The sequence below is a fragment of the Pangasianodon hypophthalmus genome, chromosome 9, assembly GCF_027358585.1.
Source record: "Pangasianodon hypophthalmus isolate fPanHyp1 chromosome 9, fPanHyp1.pri, whole genome shotgun sequence".
In the NCBI taxonomy this organism is placed as follows: Eukaryota; Metazoa; Chordata; class Actinopteri; order Siluriformes; family Pangasiidae; genus Pangasianodon; species Pangasianodon hypophthalmus.
Window position 1 is genome coordinate 849,281 of NC_069718.1, and position 7,950 is coordinate 857,230.

Genomic DNA, 7,950 nt, shown 5'->3' on the forward strand with positions numbered 1-7,950 from the left:
TTGTTTCATCTTCTGCTCTTTGTTCTACTTCAGCACCTACCTCCATTAGAACACACACATTAATATTAAAGTTATTCTCATTACTCACTTACTCCATAAATATACTCATAGTTAACTCATATAATGTTAGATTTCATGGCCATAGTATTATAAGCTTCTGTCTGGGTTGGAATGGACTTTTAAGCTTAGGTCTTGTAGCACTGCTATCAGTTAAAACACAGATGCTCAGCTGCAGTTGTATGCAAACGTTTGAGCATCCCTGGCCAAATTACATATTTTATTGTTTTTTGAAGTGAAAAAAACCTTTGCACATGCCCAAAATTACTATTTTTTCAACTCATCAAAAATATGATAACTGTGCATTAATATTTGCAGATTTTTTTATTTTTTTAAATTCAGAGGTTGCACAGCTTGTGCTTCTTACTTTCCTATAAAAATATGTAATTTAGCTGGGGTGCCAAAACTTATGCATACAACTCTACAAAGCCAAAAATAGACCCCACACCTATCTTAAGGCACTTTTCAAACCTGCTCTGCACCACAATCCCTCTAGCCTCTAAAAGGGCTTAACTTGAACCTTGAAATACAAGGAAGACATGCATCAAGACTCTTCCTGTCCTGCACACAGGTGGTGAAATAAACTTTAACTACTTCTTAACCAGGGTTTAAGACCCTGAACTCTTTGTACTAACATGAGGAATTGCTTTTTAGGGAGACAACAAAGCACTTCTGTAAGTCACTGTGTAAACATAAATTAAGCAAGTACCATCAAGATCCATGATTTCATTACATCAGGTCTAGAACAGCAACCAATAAATGGCCTCCTAAATGTTTATAAATAGTCCATTTAATATTAAAGGCCACTGTGCTTTCTAGTGGTTCAATCTAGTACTACAATTAGGAATCACAAATCACTTTGTCATATACATTAAAATGTGTTGGGATATTTTTCCTGGTAGTTAGTCTAGCAGACCACATCAATCAAACCCAATCAACATACACAATCATATATACAGCAGGATGAAAACTAACAGCTGCATGGCAACTACACTGTGCAATTGTACTTGTCTATTCTGATGAACAAATAGATTTTTTGATAATGTACAAAGAAGTCCTAAGCATAAGCCCATACAGTGGCTATATAAAAAGTCTCCATACCCCTGTTAAAATGGCAGGTTTCTGTGATGTAAAAAATGAAACTAAGTTAAACCATGTCAGAACCTTCTTCACCTTTATTCTGAAATGGTGACATAAAAATCAAGTGACAAACAACCAGTCACATCCAAACTCATGTTAAATACTAATTAGTTTACACCTGCCATCAGTTCAAGTGACTGGTTAACCCCAAATAAAGTACAGCTGTTCCTGTAGGATTTTCCTGACATCTTGTTAATATCCATCTGGAAACCCATGGGCTGCAAAAAGCTTACAAAGCAGGTACAGGATCTCACTGTTGAAAAATATCAGTCAGGAGAGGGTTACAAAAAATTTCCAAGGCATTAGATATACCATGGAACACTGTAAAGATAATAATCAACAAGTGGAGAAAAGATGTCATGACAGTGATATTACTAAGACGACGACATCCCTCTAAAATTGATGAGAAGACCAGGAGAAAACTGGGCAGGGAGGCTACCAAGAATTTGTAGCATTACAGCAATTTCTGGCAAGTACTGGTTGCTCCCTACATGTGACACATATATCATGATATGATATATGATATATGATATAACATATTGGCCCAGCTAAAGTTTGCAAAAAAATACATCCAGTCTCCCAAAACAATGTGGAATAATGTGTTATGGTCTGATGAGGTCAAAGTTGAACTTTTTGACCATAATACCAAAAGATATGTTTGGTGAAAAAAACCCACAGCACATCACCAGAAGAACACCATGCCCCTAGTGAAGCATGGTGGTGGCAGCATCATGCTTTGAAGCTGCTTTCCTTCAGCTAGAACTGGAGCTTTACTCAGGCTGGAGAGAATAATGAATAGCTCCAAATACCAGTCAATTTTGGTGCAAAGCCTTAAGCATTCTCCTAAAACACTTAAAATGAAGAATTTCACTTTTCAGCATGGCTATGAATTGAAGTACACCTCCAAATCAACAAAAGAATAGCTTCAGCAAAACAAGATCAACATTTTGGAATGGCTCAGTCAGAGTCCAGATTTAAATCCAATCAGAAATCTGTGGGGTGACCTGAAGAGGGCTGTGCACAGGAGATGCCCTTACAGTTTGACAGAGTTAGAATGTTTTTGCAAGGAAGATGGCAAAATATTGCTAAGTCAGGATGTTCCAGACTGAGTGACTCTTTACCCAAAAAGACTGAATGCTGTGATATAATCTAAAGGTGCTTCAACTATGTATTAGTTTAGGGGTTTGCACACTTATGCAACCAGGCTTTTGTACATTTTAAAAAAATTTCCCCTAAAATGAATTATTGTTTTTCATTTTAATTTATAGGTTGCAATTTTACAATAAATGTAGAAAAGGTTCTGACATGATTTATCTTGGTTTCATTTTTTTTACATCACAAAAACCTGCCATTTTATCAGGGGTGTGTGGACTTTTTCTATCCACTGTAAATGACAAATACATACAGCAGATAGAATAAATTTATTGTCATCATAGAACTACTACTACTACTACTACTACTACATCATGTACTCATTCTACCGTGGCACCATTGAAAGTATCCTGACCAGCTGCATCACTGTGTGGTTTGGGAACAGCACTGCTCAGAGCCAGATGACACTGCAACACATAATGAACACAGCAGGAAAAATCATCGGTGCCACATTACCTTCCCTCACAGACATTTACAGCACCCAGTTAACCCGGAAAGCACTCAGTATAGCGGGGGACCCCGGAAAGCACTCAGCATAGTGGGGGACCCCACCCACCCCTTACAAGGCCTCTTTAGTCTTCTGCCATCGGGGAGGAGATTTCTCAGCCTCCAGGCCCAAACCACAAGACTGAAGAACAGCTTCAGCCACCAGGCAGTCAGAAAGCTGAACTCTCTCCCCTCTCTCTTAAGAGTCACTAAACTGTTACTGCACACACACACACACACACACACACACACCAAATCACACAAATGCACAAGCCACTTTTACTACTGCTGCTCTCTCTGTTGCACTACAGTGTAACCAGGTCCACTTCCACAACTGCTGCTCTCTCTTGTTTTGCACTAAAATGTAAATATCTTCACACTCACATGTGCCATGAATGTCTATAGTGTACACTGTATTTTATTTTATTTTACTATTTAATTACTTGTCTTATGTTGGTTTCTCACATCATGGGTCTGGGGGAAACGAAATTTCAATCCTCTGTGTGTCCTGTACATATAGCAGAATTGACAATAAAGTTGACTTTGACTACTACTACTAATAATAATGATAAACCTCACACTCATCATACAACAAGCAGGTTTTCATTATAGAAAAGTGCTGATGTAACATCACGTTTATAGTTTATGGTTGTGTGGTGTTTATCAGTGCAGTGGTTGGGTAAGAAGCTGCGTACAGAGCAAGAGCAGCGCTTCCAGGCTCTTCTCCAGGCCCAGGCTCTCCAAGATCTGACTGCAGGATGACCCAGAAGCATTCATCAAACTCTCTGGGCATGCCCGCTTTTATTGGCCAGGCATTTGCGGTGATGCTCGCAGGTGGTGTGTATGTCGTGAATGTCTGCTGGTGAATCTTCCTGGTGGATTGCGCAACACATTACCCCGAAGCTGTGCCTCTTCGCAACATCTCAGTACGCAGTGTTGCGGAGGCACTCTTCAAAATTATCTCCCGGGTTGGGATCCCGAAAGAGATCCTGACTGATCAAGGCACCACATTTATGTTACACACCCTTCATCAAGCTCTTCATCAACCCTCACCCCACCCTCCTGCACTAACACAATATCAATCTAAAGTTTTCGGGCTACAGGCTTCGGCCTTTAGCTGTTAACCAGCTGATTTTAGTATGTCAGTTCCTATTTGTTCATTTCTTTTTAACTTCTCCCGTTTTTCATTACAGCTATTTTAAAAATAATTTAATAATTTAATTTGTTTGTCCTGACAAAATGCTGATGCTCTTATGGTTAATGTTCTACATCTTACCCTTCGTAAACTATATGAACTCTTAGGGATTAAATTGATTCATAATTGAATAATTCATAATTCATAATTCAATTCATGGATTGAGTGATAAAAAGGGAACGCCAGATATGGTGCAGTGGACGGAGCCGTGCCAAAAGGCTTTTACTCAGGCAAAAGCTGCACTCTGTGGTGGACCACTCTTACATTCTCCTGACTTCTCTCTCCCCTTTGTTTTGCAGGCTGGCGCATCAGACAGAGGGCTGGAGGCCGTCTTGTATCAGGTGGTGGAGGGGTAGAAACACTCCATGCTGTACATCAGCCGCAAACTCTCGGTGCAAGAGAGTAAGTACAGCATGATCAAGAAAGAGTGTCTGGCTATCAAATGAGCAGTCCTCACCCTCCGATACTATCTGTTGGGATTGGCCTTCACACTCTGTTCAGACTAGACCCCACTCCAGTGGCTCCACCGCATGAAGGACGCCAATGCGCAGATCACTCGTCAGTATCTGGCACTTCAGCCGTTTAAGTGGTTCAGCCGTTTGAGGTGGTTCACAGGCCAGGGGCGCAGATTGCTGTGGTGGATTTACTCTCTCGTTATGGGAAAGGAGTCAGTAACAGGCCAGACAACTCCCTGACCTGAGTCGGGGGGTGGGGGTATGTGGAGGTGGGGGCATGGTCGAGCGCCAGCTTGTGAAAGGAGGGCAGAGCCAGGAAAAGTGAGTGGTAAGGATCTACACCTGTGCAGAATTTTGCTAACAAGTGTTCTGTGTTTCAGTGAGAGGCGGCAAGGATGAAGAGGGGAGAGACGAGAGCCACGAGAGACAGCTGAGCAGCACAGGGCCGTGTGTGTGTGTTTGGTAAAATAAAATAACTGAAAAGCAAAAGAACTAGTGATGGAAAATAAAGAGCCCCTTTTTGAGTCTTCCCAAGCCTGCTTCCTGTCTCTTCATTTCTGGTCTAACCTGTAGAGTGTCACATGAGCCAACAAGATAACTCGACATTGGGCTCAGCACAATATGGCAATCAGGTTTAAATGGGTATGACTCCAGGGGTGGGTCCTGGTAGTCCTAACCTGGACTGGGTACACTTAAGTGTTTTTTTTGTTTTTAGTTTTCATGGAGTATCTTTAGGATCACTTTTTGCCTGACCACCACTCCCTTAGATCTGTTTACAAAGGCTGGTCATTCTGACAACAATTGGGAGTCAGTGACAATGCCCTGAGGTTCACTGAAGTATACAGTACAAACCCCTTCATCAAGACATGGTCTCAGTCAACAAAGGGTCTCATTTACCTCTAACTTTCTATCCATCAGTCATGCAATTATTATTTTAAATTCACCAGCAACATGGCTGATATCTGCATATAAATTGATACTCATTATTTGGGATCTTTAATAAATCGGAGCCACAGAATATAGGACAAGGACTGATATTACATCAGGTGTTGCACGGTAGGTGTTCTTCCTTCCTGTTCATGCTACACAATGTTCTCAAGGCTGTTGTAAGTCATCAAATTCTCACTATCAAGTGATGGAATGTGAGGGATTAGTGCTTGTGTGCTGTACAGACAAAAAGCAAGGTACCATGGACAAGCTTCAGAAAAGGAGATTACAGTAATAAAGGATCCCTTTACAACTTCCCTGTTTATAAAGTATTAACCTTTGGACTTCTGTATCTTATATATTCATTTTTGTGATTTTAGCATTTTCTCATGTTACTATTTTATATTTAATGCATATTTTATGTTTTTACTATTCTAAAAGCAGCTTAGAATGTTTATTAATAAATTCAAACTTCAAACTCCTCTACTGAAAATTATACAGGTCGTGTTTAAGACCTATGTTTGTCTATTTGTATAAATCATATAGAGATGTACATTATGTCATAATTTAGTAGTAATGTTTTCTGGCAGTTTACAAATTTACTCACCTTTCAGAAATGTGTGCATGTGAATCAAACTGATCAATCACCAAGCACCCTATAAACATGAATAATAAGTCTAAAAGATAACTAACATGAGTAGATGAATTAATATAATTTAAAAGGGCTACAATCCTGATCAGTCCTTGCCTTAAATTACCAGCGGTTCCATGTTCCTTGGTATACACATCCCACACCACCTGAGAAGAGCAAAAACATTCATACTCTGCTTATTGTGGCAGTTGTAGTCAGCTTTTAAATTTTCCTGTGTGTTTAGGGACACTTAAGTGATCATCCATGACTTCTTGTTTTTACTAGGGTTTTACTTCAATATACCAGCATGCTTAAAGGGATCAAATGCAGCGTTACCAGCTGATTGCAGTTGTTTTTCCATTATGGTCTGAAACTCTGGACATAAACTCATTTTCATTCACCATGAACAAAGCTTTGGAGGTTTTGCAGAGTTGGGAGTGTCTCTTTCTGGTTCTACATTAAAGGTGTACATGGGGACTCACAAACAACCTATGCATGTTAAACGTCACCTGATTACTATTCGGGCACACCTGTTCCTTTCAGAGAAGATACTGTGCCTTATATCCTCTTGTTTGCATTTTGATCTAGGATTTGCCTAGTCGACATCTGTTTGTCCCACCTGACTATTTGCCTGAATTATGAACTCTGAATTCTTGTCTTACCTGCTGGTTCTGGTTCACCTGTGTTTCTCTTAATAAATTCAGCCCTGCTCTCGCTATTACAATTTCATGACACTTAATGAATCGCATAAAATCTCCCATTTGAGATCCAGTGTGTTTCCAGAAACTTAAATGAAGTGACAGTGCTTACTGATGAATTATTTAAGATGATTGGGGAGGGGGAAGATGTGCGTTAATAATAGTTCAAATAATAAAATGATAGGGAATTTTCCACCATTCTGTAAATCTGAAGAAACAGAGGAATTAATTCGATGTTCCCTCTGAATATGGTCACAATTTACTACAACTTGGCATTTCAAAATAAAAACATTGCCATGGGAAACCACTGATAATCATATCCTGCTCACTCTAATGTGACTAAGTTGCTAACATGACCTATAGGTTAACGGTTTTCTGTTATCTGGTGCACACTAACCTGCATATTGTCTTTCGGATCCTCCGGTTTTTCCATTCAGTACAATCGGAAAGGTCACAATGTGAATATTATGCAAAAATGGGTTTGTCATAAAAATAAGGGCTTTACCATGCGCAAAAGATTCCTTAAAATACACTCTCAAAATGCAGGTGTTATAAACATTACTGTGTTTTTTTTTTTAGCATACTGGTATGTCCAGTGTTATTGTTAACATACAATAGTCTTTCAATGCTAAAACAAGTTACAAACCCAGTGCTGTAGATTTACACAGCCAATCAGTGACAGTCAGATTAGATCTGATCTCAATATATTCTATCCCTTTTCAGTTATGCATCAAATCTACGTCATCAGCAGTCACATTATGGATGCAGTCGAATGCGAAAGTTTAATGAATGTGAATGAAGTGGATTATTTACTCCATCATTTTTTCCCTGAAAATGTGATTGGAGGAGAAACTAAAATTATATAGACTAAGCAGACATTGTAATTAAAATACAAATTACACAAAAGGATGACAAAATCTTACATTTGTTGGTTTTTTTTTTGTTTGAATGAAAGGGTTTTAACTGTTCTGTTTATCATGTTTGTTATTCAGTGAAAAAAAACACACCATGAAGCCAGTACAGGATTAAGTACTTGAAATACCTCTAAGTGTGTGGGTATTAATTTTCCCTGATATTATACACACTTAGAACATTTAATAAACACTCTTATCCAGCACAACTTAGACTTTATTGAGAATCTGTAGTGCTGGAACCCTGTTGTAATTGTTAGGATTTTTCTTCCCTCTTCTTATTTTTCTGCCATAAAAT